This window comes from Hippoglossus stenolepis, chromosome 14 (assembly GCF_022539355.2).
Source record: "Hippoglossus stenolepis isolate QCI-W04-F060 chromosome 14, HSTE1.2, whole genome shotgun sequence".
NCBI classification, from domain to species: Eukaryota; Metazoa; Chordata; class Actinopteri; order Pleuronectiformes; family Pleuronectidae; genus Hippoglossus; species Hippoglossus stenolepis.
In genome coordinates, this window is record NC_061496.1 from 6,445,291 (window position 1) to 6,463,923 (window position 18,633).

Sequence of the window (18,633 nt, forward strand, 5' to 3'; positions counted from 1 at the left end):
GCACATAAAATTACTGCTGACCCAACCTATCACGGAGGGGGAACAGCGTTAATTGAATGTCATGGGTCATTACATTGGAGTGGCTGTGTGCTGGAGATTGAATTAGTCTAATACACTGAAACAGAGCAGGCTCAGACAGAAGACAGGCCAGCAGGAAATAAGATTGGCGAGCGCGGGCAGGGGGAGAGGAGGTGGGCGGATGGGAAAGGGACAGCGGGTGAGAAAGTGTAAGCGAGGCAGAGCGGGGAGTTGCAGCTGTTCAAACTCATATCTCCCACATGCAGAGCGGCTCTACTGTTAATGTTTCGCTCTCTTCCCTTCTCACACTCTGTCTCGTTTGAAAAAAGAAGGTGTGTGGATGCGTTGTGACCTCTCACACACAGTGAAGCACTGTGCACCGGCTGCAGCTGCAGCTCTGAAGTGTTTATCCGCTATCTGAGAGAAGCTGTGAGGAAGTGTGAGCAGCAGCAGAGTGTGGGGAGAATCAGGCGGAGCGGCAACAATAACGCAAGTTCTGGGTCCTTATCACAGGCCTGACATGGGACCGGCTATCTGTTTGCTCTTGCGCTGCCCTGAGAATATAAACACGACCGTCCACCTCAACACACCAGCTCTCAGGCCCAGAAAAACAAACTCACATGTGCAGACGAACGCAGCGATACAGATAAATATGCAAAGTACCAAATACTTTAGTTATATGCCGACTGAAGCACAATCTCCTAGGAGTGCAATTTCAGCACAGCAGCAAAGTGCTTTTCAAACTAATTTGGTTTTTTAAAGTCCCCATTTTCAGCAAATAAAGCAACATGACGACATTTCTTTTTCACTTTAAAGTTGCTGATGTTAAATATCCAACAGTTTTTACAGCTGATACGACTTCAAGCCCCTGCACCACCACCGCCATTACTCTTGGCCTTGTTTTGCTCTCATCAGCAGAGAAATCAATCGAAGCAGAAAAGGTTAGAAGGATTTAAAACTGTTCACCTATCAGGTTTAGGTATTGTTGTTAGACAATCAGGGCTACAACTGTGACTTATACTTTTACAGAAATTATAGAATGAGGTGGGTGTGTAGTGGAATGAAGGAAAAAACGGAGGAGAGAGATGTGAAAACCAAGTTGTGTCACGTCTGAATGAAAAGAAATTAATGAAAAAGCCTCAGATGTGACTCAACAGAAAAACCTTGGTTGAAGAGAACTGAAAGTTGTAGCAGACTTTATATAATTACTATTAATTCATATTGGAAAAACACTCAGTATAATATGAACCAACCAACGTTGATATAACACTTATTTTACAACAACTATACCAACAATTTTAATTGTGTGATGACAATGACGTATTTCCGGAGAGAGAAAATTACCCTATAAATGTCCGAAAGTGTTTTTTATTTTTTTGCAGATGAGCTCGCTATATATTCCTCTATGCAACTGAGAAGGGAGGAGTGAATGAGTGAGTGACACAACCATGGATCACAAAGGGGCTGCGCTTGTGCAAATGTCTTTGTGTTTCCAGACATTTCATGACTTTGGAAAGAGGAAATCAAACAGCTTTCCTCCAACAAACAGAAAGTTGAATTTGTCAGCAACAAAACGCACTCGTGCACATTTCTACTGCGGATTTGCCACTTGGGTCTGGTAGCTTAAGATTGCGTGGGTGGAAAATGTGTTGATGTTGCTCAGCCAGATGGTCCAATGACTCTTTTCTATTTGAGGCATTGTTAAACAGTGTTTTAGTGTTTGATATTAGCCACAGCTCGGAAAAATCTGCCTTTAAATGAATTTTACACATCACATTATGGAAACAGTCCTAGATCACGTACGTTTTTTTTCCAGGCTAATTTATTAAATCGGTTGTTGTCCAATTTGTCCTCATCCGTGTCCCATTACAGAGACACTCCCTGTGATACAAGTGCGAGAGGGGGGGACGCGGCGGATGGTGCAATTAGCTTGATCTGGGGAGTTGTTGCAGATGTGTAGGACAATTTAGCATAATGAAAAATGCACTGACAAGACAACTGGGAGCTGGAAAGTTTCCGATTTCTGAACCAAATCAAATGAAGGGCGTTAGCATCCAGATCATGAAGGGAGAACGAGGGAGACGTTTATCTGATATCTGAGCTTAGTCTGTGTTTGCTTTGCAGGAACAGATCAATCCCTTCGCTCCGTAACAGCTGTTTGAGCACAGTCCAGTTCATCCCCCTGCAGTCTAATATTATCCCAGTCTATGTTTAGCACATAACAACAACATTGCTCTACTAGAATATATCTTTTGGGCCAATTTATCCCCGTTAATAGTGTCCATACTTCTTCATCTAGATTCCTTATAATCCAACATGATGACGTCTCTTTCAGTGTGTCGGTGCTTCTGTATTCAGCCGTGTCCACTGTTCACTTTGTGCAAAACAACGTCTGGATCCCGACCCCTGAGAGAAAATGAATAAGGGAACTTCTGTCTATGGGCTTCATTAAACAGTGGCACAAATATTCCGCAGGGCTGTCGTGAGGAGGCGGCTGGTTTATTATAGGTCAGCTCAAACTCAGCTTTTTTTTTTCTTCACATTTAAATGATGGGTCTGTACTGGGAAGAAAAACCCATCGTTGAATGCAACATGAAATTCAATGTAACTATAATGAGTTTATGTCTAGGATAGTGAAAGATGGGGACAGCTGTTGAGGAGGTGCTACTTGGTATTATTTGCAAACGGGAAATTAATTGTTGGGGGGGAAATAAATCTGTTATCACTGTGTTATTTAAGCTTAATGAGCCTGTTCTCCTTCCTGAGCGCTGAATGGAAGTGATTTTCTTTCCAAGCTCAGGGCAAACAATAGAAACTCAATAGAAAACAAAGCGACCAGAGCCACACACTGATGTCTTTAAAGTCTGTCTCTCTATTGTTCAGTTGCAGTTGTTTCCTTCGCCTCTGCGTGAGGAAGTTAGTTATAAGAACTTGAAAAAAACACAGAGACCCGAGTGTTTCGCTTGTATTCCCACAGACGACAGAGAAAGTACAGGATGCATGTGGAGGTTGACCCCAGGGTGGGTTTTTTTTGGAGGAACATGGGAAAATGGGAAGATGCTGCTGCTTCTAGATGTTTCTATTGTGTAATGTGAAGGCTGGAAGAAATGACAACTTGGACATCATCTTCTTAACAAATCTGATTAAAGAGAAAGAAGATTATACGGTAGAAGGTTGTTTTATTTTTGTCCCAGAAAACCTGCAAAGCTGCAAGTTGTGATGAAGAAGCGAATAAAAGACGATTGTGTGTGATGTCCCGTGTCCATCAGGGTCCACTGGAATCATCCACACAGCCCAAAATGCATGGACACGAGGACAGTGTGTGCATAAAAAACTTTGCAGATATGAAAAGGTACAGACAGATTATCATAGTCCCAAATGAAGAGTTTGGCATTTTTTCCAGCGCCATCTTGTTTTCAGTAGCCATATTACGACCATGTCTGACTGAGACCTGCAACCTGCACCCATTGGACGGGACTAGCTGTCGATCACACAGTATCTATGTCCCAATGCATAATATGTTTTATCATCTATTTTACTCTAAATTGGGACCATAACTTACAAAATGAACATCATGCTATGTTGAAGAAGACCTGACACCAGTAACTGAGACTGTAAACTCCTTGGGAAAAAGTCAAGTGAGAAGTAAAGTCATTTTCTTATAGACTTCTACACTGGCTTCACTTTTCGTACCAGGAGTGCACGTCCATTTTTATATACAGTCTATTGATCCTCCATTGTCTACCATTATTAACTTCGATCAATAACATCCAGCCCTTTATTCAGAACATGGCCCTACATGAAACACCGATAATCAATTTGCTTGATCCAGATTTACATCACTGTGCCTCTTTCAAATGAGTATTTTTTTGGAGTATTATAAACTGCGTGGTAGAAAACAATGTGGATGGAGGGAAAAAGAAAAGATAAGCGAGGCCATATCAAATTTATCTGCCTGAGTGGACATGACCCTCGAGTTACCACCCCTGTCCCGCTTCGGCCACATCTGTCAAAGGACAGATAACCCCTGTGTCCAGGCACCTCCCTCCAACTGTTTCTTTATCAGTGGCTCGCTCCTTCTCTTCATCCCTCCATTCGGAGAAAGAAAGCATCTTCCTTTATTTTAAGATGGCTCTCCTCGTGGCCTGTAGTGTTGTTTCAGCATGAGGAACAGATGCTTGCTTTCATTAGCCATAAAGGAAGTGACACACCATCTATTATTCATCGTAACACACAGCCGACCCCTTCTAGCTGCATCTACGTTAGCATCCTGGCTATTTCCGTTCGTGGAATTTAATGAGGGTGGTGGAGTATCTGCTACCGCTAATTAGCATGTGGGCTATCTGTCTGTGTCGGCGTCAGCAGTCGGAGATGAAGAGGAGGCAGGTAAAAAGATGAAGAATAGAGAAATGTGACAAACAGCGGAGGGAGAAGGTGCTTTACGTTGCCATCGAAGACTAGATCACTTGCAGTGCTGCCAAGTCACATTACATCCACGTTCACTCTGTGTGACAGGCATAAACAACACACACACACACAGACACACACACACACACACACACACACACACACACACACACACACACACACACACTCACACACACGTACAAACACCAAACATGTATAAAATATTCAAATGTACAGTGCAAGCAAGTTCCATGTGTTAACACACTCTCACAGAAACATGAGTTATAAATAAATCTGGGTCCCCTCGCTCATTAATTAGCACTTACTACTTACACAGCCAAAACAGTACACACACACACACACACAGGCAAGCAGGAAATTCCAACACAGTCGGCTGAACATGAAATAATATGCTGTGCGTGCGACACACACCCACACACAAACACACACATGCAAACACACCATTTATACACTCCTACACACAGTCACACACACACACCTCCTGGTGATACAGAGCCTGCCTGACACCAGCAGAGCGTCGAGCCGGGCAGGCGATGGTGGAGCGGCACAGTCTGCAGAGCAGTGGGAGAAATCAACACTTATAAATTCACACTCTATTGATCTGCATGACGCACGATAACGGCCCCTTTCACAGAAAAACACATTCAGATACCGCCTATAGGAAAAAGAAGGAGTTGGCTGATTGCCACACAGATTCGCTCAATGCTCATTTGATTGTACTGTGTGTGTGTGTTTGCGTGTGTGTGTGTGTGTGTGTGTGTGTGTGCATGTAACGGATGCATGTTGCCTGATTGTCGGCCTGCCCGCTTATTCCCTCCCTATTGTGCCAAAGCTGTACGAGCAGTGCCGACATTCTACGAACATACATGCAAACGCACACACACACTCACACACTCTTTCACACTCCTTCTCACACATGCCAGGCAAACACATGTGACCTATGTTCTCGGCTGCAAAAATAGAACGACGAGAGAGGGAGTGAGTAAAGGAAGGAGGTGGGGGGTAGACGATCAAAGAGAAGATGAGCAGTGCGAGGTAAACAAGATGGAATTAAAGCCGATGAAAACAGGGAAATCCAGAGAGCAAATTGTTTGTGAGAGTAAATTGGTTTCAGAAAAAAAAAAACGCACAAGAGCAGAGGCAAAGGATGAGTCAGAAAAAAAAGAGTAAATCCTCAAGGGGTGGTTTGACTCTCACCTGCCACACAGCCCCTGTCACCTCCTGTCCTTCCTGTTTCTGTGACTGCGACTGACCCTGCCTCTCTGTTAACCTCAGCACAGAGGAAAAGAAATAAAAGGAGGGAGGAAGGGTGGGAAAGGGGTGGAGGTGCTGGCAGACGCCTCGGAGGGAGGAGAAGAGAAGATGCTGGTCAAACTATTGGCTCTTCTCAGGATGATGGATTCACCAGCCGGCCCACTGCAACCCAAATAAATAATACCCAAAAGATAAATGAGCTCGACGGAGGACACACACACACACACACACACACACACCAACAAACAACGACACACAAACAGACGTGGTAATCAACTACCTCTGCTCCTCTGTATGCGTCAACAGTGCAGCAACTTTAAGTGTGTGTAGCTGTGAGTGAGTGTGTGTGTGTGTGGGTGTTTGTGTGCAAAGTTTGGGATTTCCTAAAGTGCTCATGACCACAAGGGAGACATGAAGTAAATAGTGTGTTTGTGTGCACGCCAACTTTTTGGTGTGTGTGTGGGTGTGTTCATTCATGCATCTCCTGTTGTGTGCACCCATGTGTGTTTCTGGGGTTGTGTTAGCGTCCGTTAAGGCTGCGGGGCAAAACGGCCTGCCCTACAATGAACGCCCATCATGCACCATTCTAATTATCGCTGAAGGACCTCAAGCAAACCCCTGCTGCGCTGCCACCAGGCCGAACGAGGCCTGCTTCAACCGGGGTCAGGCTCCACACTGGATCGACAGTGTCTCTCTGAAGCATCACACTGTCCATCGCTGAGGTATCTTCTCTGTGAAACCAGAAAGAGTAAACCCCTCAGTTAGCTGCGTCCAGCTCGATATCAGAGAGCAGTCTAATGAGTAAACCCATGGCTGGCCCAGTTGGCTCTGCAGGCCAAATGAGGTAAATAATTAACTGCCTTTAAATAGGCTAACTGCCCACACTAATGGGTCCTATCTCTTATCTCACTCCCGCACCAGTCCCTCAGACCCGCCGGTGCTAATTCCCCTCAGTTCATTTTAAAGGCAAACATCTACCTCAAAAAACAGCCCCAGCAGCGGGAAGCCCGTAGCATGTGTAAGATAGAGCCTGAACACTTTGGCTTGACGTGCCAGGCGGCTGCAAAAATATATGGAGCACATGAAAAATTCATACGATATACTGCATAGCTGTTGCAAAGTCGGGCCTTTATATCATGTTGTGGATTTTCTTCGAGGCCAAAGGGTTCGTTTTAATTACGACTGGAGGGAGAAAAGTAATGTTTTGGGGGGGGGATGTCACGACAGGAACAAAAACTAGAAGGATGGTTTAGCAGGAAAAATTACTTAACACTGACACTGGTGATAGGGTAACTGTCACTTTGCACTTTGTGTAATGAATCAGTTGGTTTACTCTGATGATGCTGTTTGTAATGGATAAGTAAATGTGAGGGGAAGCGGAACATGTGAGGATGAGAAGGGAAGAGTCATGATACGAAGCTGAAGAACAAACAACTGGAGACTAGACCATAAACCATACAGCACCTGGACCCCTCTGCACAGCCCCCTTGGAAGTAGCCATGCTCAGGAGTGTTTCTATGGACTTTGGGGGCCCCAAGCAAAGGATACCTGGGAGCTTTCTCGGGGCCCCCCCACTCAGTTTGGAGCGCCAGGCAATTGCCTGCATTGCCTTCCCTCTTGCAACGACGCTAGTAATGCTTTGTATGTGCATACATTACACAATGGATTCTATTACATCTTAAAGATAAATAATTATCTAAAAATTCCAGAAATCTCTGTCTGTATGTGGCTCACATATCTAGAGAACTGTTCATTATATCGGCTTCACACTTTGCTCGTGTATTGGTAAGAGCCAGAGGAAGTACAGAGTCGAATTTGTACTTTCAATATGAATAAACTTTCAATAAAAAGGGAACAGGAACAACAAAGGATTCTCCAGTTCGGGTTCTGCTTACAGAGTCGATACTTTGCCGCATCTTAATTATTGCAGGTAACTTTTATCATACAAGGCAGTATCTTTTATCCTCAGTCATGTTTACAATGAGCACTGCACTAGTATTTTAAATGATGAGCACTTTAAAGGAGATCTCAGTGAACCAGATTTCACTTTGTATAACGTGTATTTTCTCTGTCCATCAAAAGAGATAAAAGAAGACATAATTTCTTTCTGACGAGTGTTGACTTGCACAGGAAACGTTTGTCAGACACAAACTGAGACTATGTTAGAATCTTCAGCGTCTAAATCCCCCCCCCTCTCCCTATATGCCTAACACACTGCATGAAATCAGCTCAAACACTTTCATCTAAAGCAGCGGACTGAAAGAGGGTGTGATGCGGCCTAGAGGGTTAAGCAGATCACATGAACCGTCTCCTGTCAGGAGGGATCAGATCGGACCTCAGAACCCGAGGATTCCTGGAGTCTCGTTGCTCCCTTGTATTTCCCTGCGTGTCGAAGTTAGACGTCGTCTGTCCACCTCGCTTTTCCTTATGTTGATAGATTTGAAAATGCAATGTCGAAATGATGTGCACTGAGAAGTTGCGGCATCAAGGGGCGTAACACGTGGTATTAGAAGGACCCTGGTTGCAGGATCCCAAGATAAAGCAAAGGACATAAAAGTTGGGTGTAGCTTAAAACAAACTACTTTGTGTTTTGTGGGTCATCATTGCTGGAATCAGAAAATTGAAAAAAGGTGTTGGCCCTGATGAGCCATATGACACTTGAGAAGCCCACATGGTGCCGTCACCTCGTGGGCTTTCAACATGCAGGACAAGGTGTAATGGCGGAGGTTGGTTTCTTGCTGGACCCAACACCTGCCTTGAGAAGTTTTCCTCTCTTTTACTGAGCAGTCCAACATTCCTGCGTAGGCACACGTGTCACAAAGTGTATTGTTGTAAAAACGAGCAGTCTCCCTGCTCCAGCGTGGGCAAAAACACACAGTTAAAATGTTAAAATAACAACAGGCAGCATTATACAAAGTCTGGCACCACAGGGAATCTGTAAATGTGTGTGTCTGGGTGTATCTGGCAGTGTGTGAGTGTTAAAAACCCTAAAATGGCTTTAACTGCTGCTCTCCACAGCTCATGCACGTAGAGTTCAGTGCAACAGCTCGGAGTCATGTGCAGTGTTTGCACATCTGTGGGAGTCACAAAGAGAAACTAAGCAAATGAGCTTATTTGTAACTAAGTTTTCCCTCCTACTAATTCTTCAACTCACCTCAAATCAGGTTATATTTTCAGATACTTTGACTTTGCATGTAAGTTTTCACGTGAACTCAGTTCTGGCAACCGCAATTATTTCAATCTTTCATTACACCGGCTGCTGCCGTCTCCTCGCAGCATAATTCTGTGTGCCGTCATTGAAGTTCCAGACCTCTGGCATCTTGAGATTTATGCACACTTTTGCAACACACAATTATCTCTGAGAGCGCAGTCTGCAGTATGTGTGTGTGTCCAATGTGTCTGAGTGGGGGCGAGTGCGAAAATCCAATAACTGTCTTTATTGGCAAAGGTCACGGTTCTGAGGCGACATCACAGCTTGACGCCTTCAAGGAAATTCAGGTTTTCTTCTCAAAATGAGCTGAATAAACAGGAACAAAATTGTAGAAAATGTAATAAAGTCACATATTTCTAATTTTGGAGTGTATACTTTTTGTTTTGTCTGCGTGTCGGTGACATGGACTGTAAATAAAAATAGATCCACTTCCTTTCACTTTCTATCTATCCCATCAACTAACATGGAGTAGGTGGGGTTATGACCATTACAGGAGCCACGCAGGGAGCTATCACATCATCCATCTTTTCAGACAGTCTATGTACAGTATTACAGTAAGACCTAGAATTCCATTTGATGCCCTGAAAGTAAATTATGGTCGTTTATAGAAATGCAAGACATTTTCTTTTTAAAATATGGAAGATAAACTCGCGAGAGATTAACGATGAGGCTCAAAAAACTGAAGAAAACTTTAAATAATCCTCTGTTTTGTTTGGCGATACCATCTCAGTTGAATCCTTGTTGGCAGAACATCTGTGTTTAGACTCGTAATCATTTTTTCATGGTTTTACTGTGCGCCTCATTTATCAGCAAATAATGTACACAAACACATATATATACTGTTTTTTTAACCAGATGTCTACATTCACTACATCTCTCAGGCTTATTATAATTTATACTGCTTTAATGTGCTCACCATATGTTGTGTGCATGTACTTTATCATAGCTTATATACACAGAAGTATCTGTTCCACCGAGTAGATACATTTCAGCTCCAGACCATATATAGTCTAGACGATGTTCTATATCCTTCCACCCCCGACAGATGATATTATTGGCCATCGCCTCCTGTAAGTTTCTTTTCTCTTTTGTTTTCATTCTTCTGTTTTCTCATTCCTTCGAGGATTTACACATGTAGGCAAAGAGCTAAGAATAACACACGGGGATACACACTCTGACTGAGAGTTGCAGGCAGATACTGGGACATTTTTTGGCCTTCGCTCGTCTCTCAGGTCATATTTTGTGTGAGAGCTGCTTTGTATATCGCAAACTGAAGGTGAGAGAGGCAGTGACCTGCAGCGGGATTAACGCTGAACAAATGTTGAAATCTAGATTACAAAATCAGTCAGCATTGAAATACAGCTCTTGTTATTTTGCCGTGTGTGAGGGTCCCTCTGGAAAAGTTGTTTTGTTTTTACAGGTTGAGATCATAGACTGAAGAATAAATAAAGATGGACGACATGAAAGCTCCCAAAAGTGAAGCCAAATTTCGTCATCGCCCCCTGGTAGCTGGCTGCAGCATAGGTCATAAACTACAAAGTCAAAGTACACATCAAATAAAATGTCTACGATCGTCGGGAGTTCTTATCTCTGATGTTTTTTCAAATGCGATTTCATAAAAAAAGGTGGGTGAAACATCATGATTGACAGCTGAGACTGACTCCTGATTGGTCAATTGGATTTATCATATAAGTGGATAATGTTTCGTCCAACGTTTCCTCTATGTTTATATTCAGCCTGTGGTTTGGATACACAACGAGTCCTCGCAAATGAAGCAGTAACAATTATAGTATCATCATATGTAGATTAAATCCACTTAATGCAGCTTGACTATGAGCAATCAGCTCACATTTAACGAGAGATACATCGCTAAGATGATCTTAAGATGGAAAAATAAGAGTCACTGACCAGGATTTTCCACTGTGAACATGTGTGTGTGTGTGTATGTGTGTGTGTGTGTGTGTGCGCAGCTGGGGGGGGGGTCGCAGGACTGACAGACATCCTGAGGAAGGCCGGTTGCTGATAAGGGCTTCAGGCAGGGAAAAGACTGTTTATCCTTTGAAACAGACGCCCACTGAACTGACCACAGCACACACCTCACCGCTCAAGTGGAAATGACCCGAACTGTGCTGATCGCTGTGCGTGCATGAGAAGACACAGAGCGGGATGGGGCACGAGATGCGGACGCAACACAAAAATAGTCTTAAAGAAAGAGGACTGCAGACTGAAATCCAAAACGCATCCTTTTTCTCATATTGAGACCTTTCAACTGAACACAGAAAATGCAGAAGATCTAACTGCACACCTTGCATCACTCATTTCCCATCCTCCATTATTTTCTCCTCTCTATCTGTGGGTGTAATCACTATGTAAACGCGCAGGCAGGCAAAGAGGCGAAGCAAATGCTGAGAGAGAAGGCCTCTATGTCGGCGTGAGGGAAAAGCAGCTCAGACGGAACACAGGGAAACAGAAGAGAACAGACACACAACTTTAGTTCCAGCCACAATCTTCCTTTGTCTGCCTCCCTCACTTCTTCTTGCATTTTCTGACTTTCCCAGCTGCTTGAAATCCTTTGTATTTCATAACAGCACATTTCCCTGGTTTCATTTCAGCCCCGGCAGAGTCACTATGACCCACAAAATACTTCTGAATGTACCGACGTGTCATTCCAGCTTCCACAGGGAAACTTGTTTTGTATGAGAAGTAGAGCGGGGGAGCATCTGTACCACAGTCAACAGTGTGCACAACAACAGCTGCAGTGTTTTTGTTTTTTTCATGTTCACTCTTCAAAATGTAAACAGAAGCCGAGATAGAAAAATACTGCGATACAGTAACAAGCCACAGCCAAACACTCAAAACTAAATGGGCTTTGCAATCGTTTCACGTCACTTTGTCAGCGCGGCAGCCGTCATTAAGTGAGCACGGTGGCTTATGTGGATTCCCATCGATTTTACGACTTTTTTACTGGAGTCAATAAGCCATAAAACAACAAAATCAATCTCCTCCCTTGTTGGTTCACTGCACTATATGGAGATGAAGATGTGCATCAGCTGTCAGCAATTTAATCTGGGCAATTTCCACGCGTACGCATTTCTATCAGGTGCGAAGCAAGGCATCCGAGGCTCGATCACGATATGATCAACTTTCATTGATTTTAGGAGAAGCGATTTCCAGTGGCTGATGGCAGGAGTGGAAGGGGGGCATCAGTTTCTCATTGTCCGTCTCCTAAATGAGATCCGGTTTTTTTTATTCTCTCTCTTTCTGTGTCTGTCTATGGTGGTGACACGGTTTAGATGCACGAGGACAAAGTGTAGAATTAAAACTAGAATGGCCATTAGTAGAGTGCAAACCTCCACCAAGGCCCTTACATTCAATCAAGCTGCAGCGAATGAAACAGTCATAGATATCAGTTCTCTAGATATGACACATTTTCTCCATAAAGATCCATGAAAATCCGTGAAAAGGTCAATAAAATGCTAAGTTTCAATGTAACCCGTATGCTCTCATCCGTTAAGTTGTTATCGTCCACACAGAAGGTCAGACCTCATAGTTTCAGGTGCAGTTGTCCTAGATCTTGTCCTTGATCTGTTGCACAGGAGAGTGACATATGCACATTCACCCCCCACTACCCCCACAGATTTAATTCATTCTTTGGGAAATGCTTGCAGAAAACGTGACACAAACTTTCTGGATCCACCCATTTATTCAGATCCAGTTTCTTTCCTAAACCTAGCACATCCTTCCATCAAGATCCATGGTAATCTGTCCGAGAGTTTTGCTTAATCCTGTTAACTAACAGACAAAACAAAATGAAAGCATATCCTCCTCGGCAGAAGTAAGAAATGGAGAAAAAAACAGAGGCCACAGAATGAAAGATTCAAGGAAAGAGAGATATAGAGGAAAAGAGAGAGAGAGAGAGAGAGAGAGTTTTATCATTAAGTGTGGGTGAAGCTTGGCTGAGCAATAACTTGATTGTGGCTTTGGTTTGCTCTCTCCCACAGACAGCCTCTTCCTGTAGGGCAGAACTACACAGACTGCAGGCCGGGCTCTAATATCACTTATAATCACTAGCAGCCAACAAACCACAGCTACAAATCGCCGGGGGGGAAGATGGAACAAAGTAGAGGGAGCGAGACAGTGTTTATGTGTCTGTTATTTTATCCATGTTTTATGAGCTTTATACAAACACATCTTGTATTTCTGTCTTTGTTGGCGTATCTTCTCTGGGTGTCTTCCTGACCATGAATCAGGCCTGAGGCCCCCGAGGCCTAAACAATGACCAGAGCAGACAGCCAAGGTATTTCACCCCCTGCAGCCTATAGGGACTGAGTTGTGCATGTAAACAACTGCAATGATATACAGGCAACAATGGGAGGTGGTGGCCTTGGAGATCAAAACAGCCCTGGTGTGGAATACGTAAGCACATGAATGTAGGATAACTCTCAACCGCTGAATGTTAGGGTTAGGGTTCACACAACTCAACTGCAACGGTGCCCGATCTAAACCTGCCTGTTTGGACTGGGCCGTTCTCTTGGCCTGTGGTGTTTCTTTCTGAAACCGTTAAAGTGACCTGCAGAGATTGAGCTGCAACGAGTAAAGACCTGCTGCCGGACTCGGTCCACGGAGAACCCTGAAGCCACCGCTGCTGCACACAGAGCCGTTCACCTGTTTGATTCAGAGTTCAGTGACGCTCGAGTTAGTGTAATGTGCTGTTGTCACAATCGACAAGATCACTTACGTTGATGAGTCCCAGCCGCCGCCGCTGCTAGAGCGCCGGCCGCCTGTTTATCCAAAGCCTATTAACATTGAAGTGACACATGCCAAGTGTGATCCAATGAGATGAACGTTTGTCATTCCAAATGCAGACGGACGGACAGAGATCTCTGGGATCATTAGAGAGATGAAGCTGAACTCTGGACTCTCCTTCACCTGACAGTGAAGCAGTGGGAAGCACAATTTGATGCTAACACTTCGCCGTTTGCCTCATTTCTATTTTATTCTTCCTGTTGATCAAATTCAGGTCAGCGAGATCCGTCCTGACCGTGGCTGAAATGTTGGAATACCAGTATATATATTCTTTTTTTTATTGTGGCCTGTATCCTTATTCACGAAATAGACTATTCTGTATTTATGACTGGTTTTTGCAGCCTATTTTCCTCTGTCTGTTGATATATTTTCTACTAACCTATTTCGTACAAAATTCCCTGTAGGAAAACATAAATACTAAGCTATTATTCTAACCCTTTGGAAAAATGGGGTAACTAACTTAATATGACTTACTTGTTCAGTAATACAACATTTACTTTTTTCTTAGCCCACTTCTAAATGAAAATAATGGGCCAAATGTTACCATGGCTCATATTAAAAAGGGAAAATTCCCAAAATCAATTCATTATGAAAAAGGGCAACAAACACAGAAAGCTGCTGGATGAAAGAATTTCCACAAACTGAACTCACATTCAGAACAACAGATGTTCTGTTCTCAAGTTGTTCAGCTGCTTGTAGGTTCCTCTGAGCACATTGTGTGCCGCGCTGCACGAGTGGTAAACAGCGTCGTTAGCCAGGAGGCTGCCTCAGCTCTCGCAGCGAGGCAATTTGTTGAGTCTGAAAGGAAGCTACACGGGGTCGCGACCTTGTCTGAGCGATTCCCAGGAATCTCTACTTACATAAGTGAAAATGTGAGGTTGGGGGGTGATGTGGATCAGAGGTGTGTTGATGGTAAAGGGGTTAAACAGATTCTGTCGGTGTTCACGCTGTAAGAGTAACGTGCTGTCGGTGACGGATAGGACAACAAAATGCTATGATTACCAGGAAAAAGCCTCAGAAATTCGATGTGGGTCTTAATTATGCAGCAAAGAGGCTTAAAGGTTACAGAGACAAAGGTCTTCTTACTGTTTATAACATATACCCGTCACATAGCCCACGATACTCCTACTCTGGACCATTGAGACCCACACACACAAAGCAGACCCATCTTTATCTGCCCCGGGGGAGTCCTTTGTTCGACTATAATGTTTTTCCTATGAGTTAAAAGGGGAAAACCACAAGATAGCATGAACATAAATCTTTATAATTCAAACAAAACGCTTTGAAATCGCTTAAAAAACTCGGGCCACATGTTGGGAATGGCTCTTGGGGATTTGCATAATTGCTGATAACAATGATTTCTTTGGGTAAATAAACCGGTCCTTTGTGGGAATGGGTCTGGTCTCAGCAACATGCGAACAAAAAGAATGCAGACTCATGAATTTTACTCCTACTCAATGTTTTTTTTATCAGATCGGCGAGAAGAGTTGAGGAATATGTTATAAAAGATGGAGAGAAACTACGAGAAGAAGGGAAAACAGAAGGAGGCATCGGTGGTGACTCCGCCGGGCCGTGCTTCCTGTCATGTATGTGAAGTCAAGGGTTCAAGTTTGGCTCGCAGCCCCTTTTTGCACGTCACACTCGCGCTCTTATCTTTCCTGACACTCTCCGTGGCTCCTTATCTTTAAAAGCCAGCGTCAAACTGAAGATGAAGTGCAACCAAAGGGGAAGGGGTTTGTTTATTGGAATTGTGGAGCAACAGCTGCCTACAGCCACAGAGACACGAGTCAGGGCTGCGTCCTTTCATTCCTCCAACCTCCTTGTCTCGCCACCCGTACTTCTTTTCTTCGCCTCTCTCCTCCTCTTCCATTATCTGCGTTGCCACAGTAGGAGGCCCACTAAATACAGCCGAGCGCTGCAGGCAGGAGGACGGCACGACGGCAAGACAGAGGAAAGACTTGAGGAATGAGGCCCGCTGGGTTCACCAAGATTGCTGGGGCCATGGAGATGTTGAGCGATAAAGTATGGGGTAATGATCGAAGTTGAGGTTGAGGCTGAGAGAAGGAGACTGACAGATAATGAAAGTGATGGAGTCATTGTAGGAAATAAGAAGTCAAAGAACTGGTAAAGAGAGAGAATGAGATGTTTGAGGAACCAGATTTTCAAAATGGAGGAAGCTGTTTATGCTTTTTAACGGTATTGTACCAACCACCGTTATTTAATCCTCCTTAAGTTTAGGAAAGATCAGGGTCTTACTTTAATATGAATAAACACGTTGTACAACACAGTATCGCTCAGGAGGCAGATCTAGTAATTAAAATGTACGTTTGATCCCCGGCTCCTCCAGAGTGCGTTGAATTGTTCTTGAGTCGGTGAATGACATGTTCTTCACGAAGCTGTGTGAGTGGGCGTCAGACTATAAATACATAAACACACCAGCTTCATGATACATCTCTCTAATGTGGCAGGGAATCAGGGAGTGAAACCCGACTCTATAGCCTATCTGCACTTTAGCTATGAATCAAATCTCGTCTGTAGATATCCACAGTGGGACTGTAATATAAAATAAATCAATTAAAATAAGATAAATCCACCTTCAACTGCTCCTCAAAAGAAATTATTCTAAGACGGATACGAGACAGGAGTCTACATCATTAACTTTTTAAATGAAATGATGTAAAATCTTCAGAGCCAAGTGTCGGGAAGGCAGTAAAACTAAAGACCAGATATGACCTGGTGCCCAACAGTGACGGATGAGCTGGCCAGGAAGAACTTAACCAGGCCGGGAGGTTAACATGATGCCAAGGATAGAGGGAACTCACTGTGGCCTCATATCTCACAGTGGACGGAGGATTTATAGAGAGAAGCTCGGAGAGTTTCTGTGACTGACCAGCGTTTCCTGCTTGTAAAGCAATTTGCAGACATGAACTCTGGAGTCCAGACGTTGACCAGACTTTGGTGCATCAGGAGATTCTCCAGTCAGATGCGTTAGGGTTTAAGGTTAGACTCCAGAAAAAGTCCTGAAAATTGGGGCTGGACATTTTCTGGAGTTTGCCTTTCGCATATGAAGAACACCGCAGGAGATGGTCCGGGTCAGATGCGGTCACAACAACAGTAAAATGCACAAATTGACGCTGTGGAAATCACATGATTTAGTTTGCGGCACAAATCAACACCAGCATCGGTTGTAATCCCCAAAAGCTCTCAGATCTCGTCGTCTTTCCAAGTTGACATCTTCGTCGATGTCGTCTCTTTTTCATCCTGAGATATTTCGATTTTCTTTCTCTCGTTTTTTTTTTCTTTCAGTTTTTCATCCATCACATGTTAGAAACTTCCTCCATGAGCTCACTCTCTTGTGGTGAATCCTCTGGATAATCTGCTGTATTCACTCGGACATTATCCAGACTTTTTTTTTTTTTTTAAATCAATCACGATGGGACATAAGCAATTAGCGGAGGTTGAGAAAAGCAAGTGAGAGTGATGAAAGTGAAGAGAGGAGATGTAATCATACACTAAAGGACAGGAAGGAGAAATGACAGTGAGGCACAGTGGCGATGAGGGGATGTTGATTATTTGACGTGCCTGTGGTGCACACATTGGTCTCATTTCCACAACAGGGCTTTTAATTTCCTTCCCGTCATCGCTGCCAGCTGAGATCTCATTAGCCGTCAGTGTGGAAGCCTGTATTTTTACATTTTTTCTCGAGGATTTGAAGGAGGCCTTTGAATTTCCACTCATTTCTGTGAGTAGCGTGCTGCCTCCCTGCTTTTCCATCTTTCTGATCACGTCAGTGCAATCACTTAAAAACATTTTTAAAGTGCTTTTGATCTTGCGCCGAAAGCATTTTTTTAACGACCAACACTCGTTCAACCCTGCTGCAAAATGTTGTTGTACTTTATTCTCCGATTGACAGCAGTGTAGTTTGTTTGTCGCTGGAGATTTTCAAAAAATATACACACCAACGTACACGAAAACAAGCGCATGTGGCCCACATTTACTGCAGCTTAAAGAGCATGCAGTATGTTCACAAATTAGGAATACACACACACATGCACACACACACACACGCTGAGGATCTGGGACATGCTTAGCTGTGCAATGGGGACATCATCTCAACCCATCCCCCACTTCTCACTGCGGCTGAATCCTAAAATCTCATCCACCGACAAATCTATCAAAAACAATAAGTCCTATAGGGGGCTAACTGCTCCGGTGTAGCTAAACCCCCAACTCAACTCACCTCATTCTGTCTCTCACCCTCTAATAGGAGCCATCCATCTCTGCACTAACCACTGTGCGCTGGAGAAAAGTAAGAAACTCCAAATTCCTGCCAGAGAAAAGACCAAAAAGTCTTTATCTCTCCCTTAAGCACGTGGAGAAGGAAGCAGACGGGGAGAGATGATATTAATACATGTTTATATGGAAACCTTCCAGCACTCCCAGCTTCCTCATGCCAAAGCAAACAGTTCTCAGAGGAGACAAGGGCATGAGACAATGGCTTCTATTTCCATGAAGATGCTACGTTACCGTTGCCAAGCACGTTTGATATCCGGTGAGATATCAAACGTGCACTTCATGCACGCTGACCACAACATGGGTCATAGAACGTTTGCTCTATGTTTATATATGTGTACACTTTTGAGTTACACACACACACACACATTATCCAATGACCAATTCAGGCCTAACCTTGAACTTAACTACCAACAATTCCCATCTTACCACTAACTTTAACCACGACCTCAGAAATGACATTTTGCCTCAATGGGACCAGGCTTTAGTCCCCATGAGGACTACTGGTCCTGACAAGGTCAGTGTTACTGCTGGGAAAGGTCCTAAAGAGGTAAAATATCATTATAATATCATGTGTTAGTTTTATTTAAATACATGCAATTCAAAAAGCGGCATTGTAGCAG

At 43.7% G+C, this 18,633-nt stretch overlaps 1 protein-coding gene across 3 annotated transcripts in view; it reads right to left on the bottom strand.

Annotated features, from left to right (window-relative positions):
• The window catches only part of kank4 (KN motif and ankyrin repeat domains 4), a 73,166-nt gene that overhangs the window by 24,551 nt on the left and 29,982 nt on the right, over positions 1-18,633 (bottom strand). Inside the window, exon 1 of one of the 3 annotated variants that reach the window (XM_035176304.2) lies at positions 5,644-5,891. The exons of the other annotated variants lie outside the window; for them this stretch is intronic. The gene's annotated coding sequence lies outside the window, so the exon portion shown is untranslated. Of the gene's footprint in view, positions 1-5,643; positions 5,892-18,633 lie in introns of those variants that run through there. 3 annotated transcript variants of the gene reach the window in all.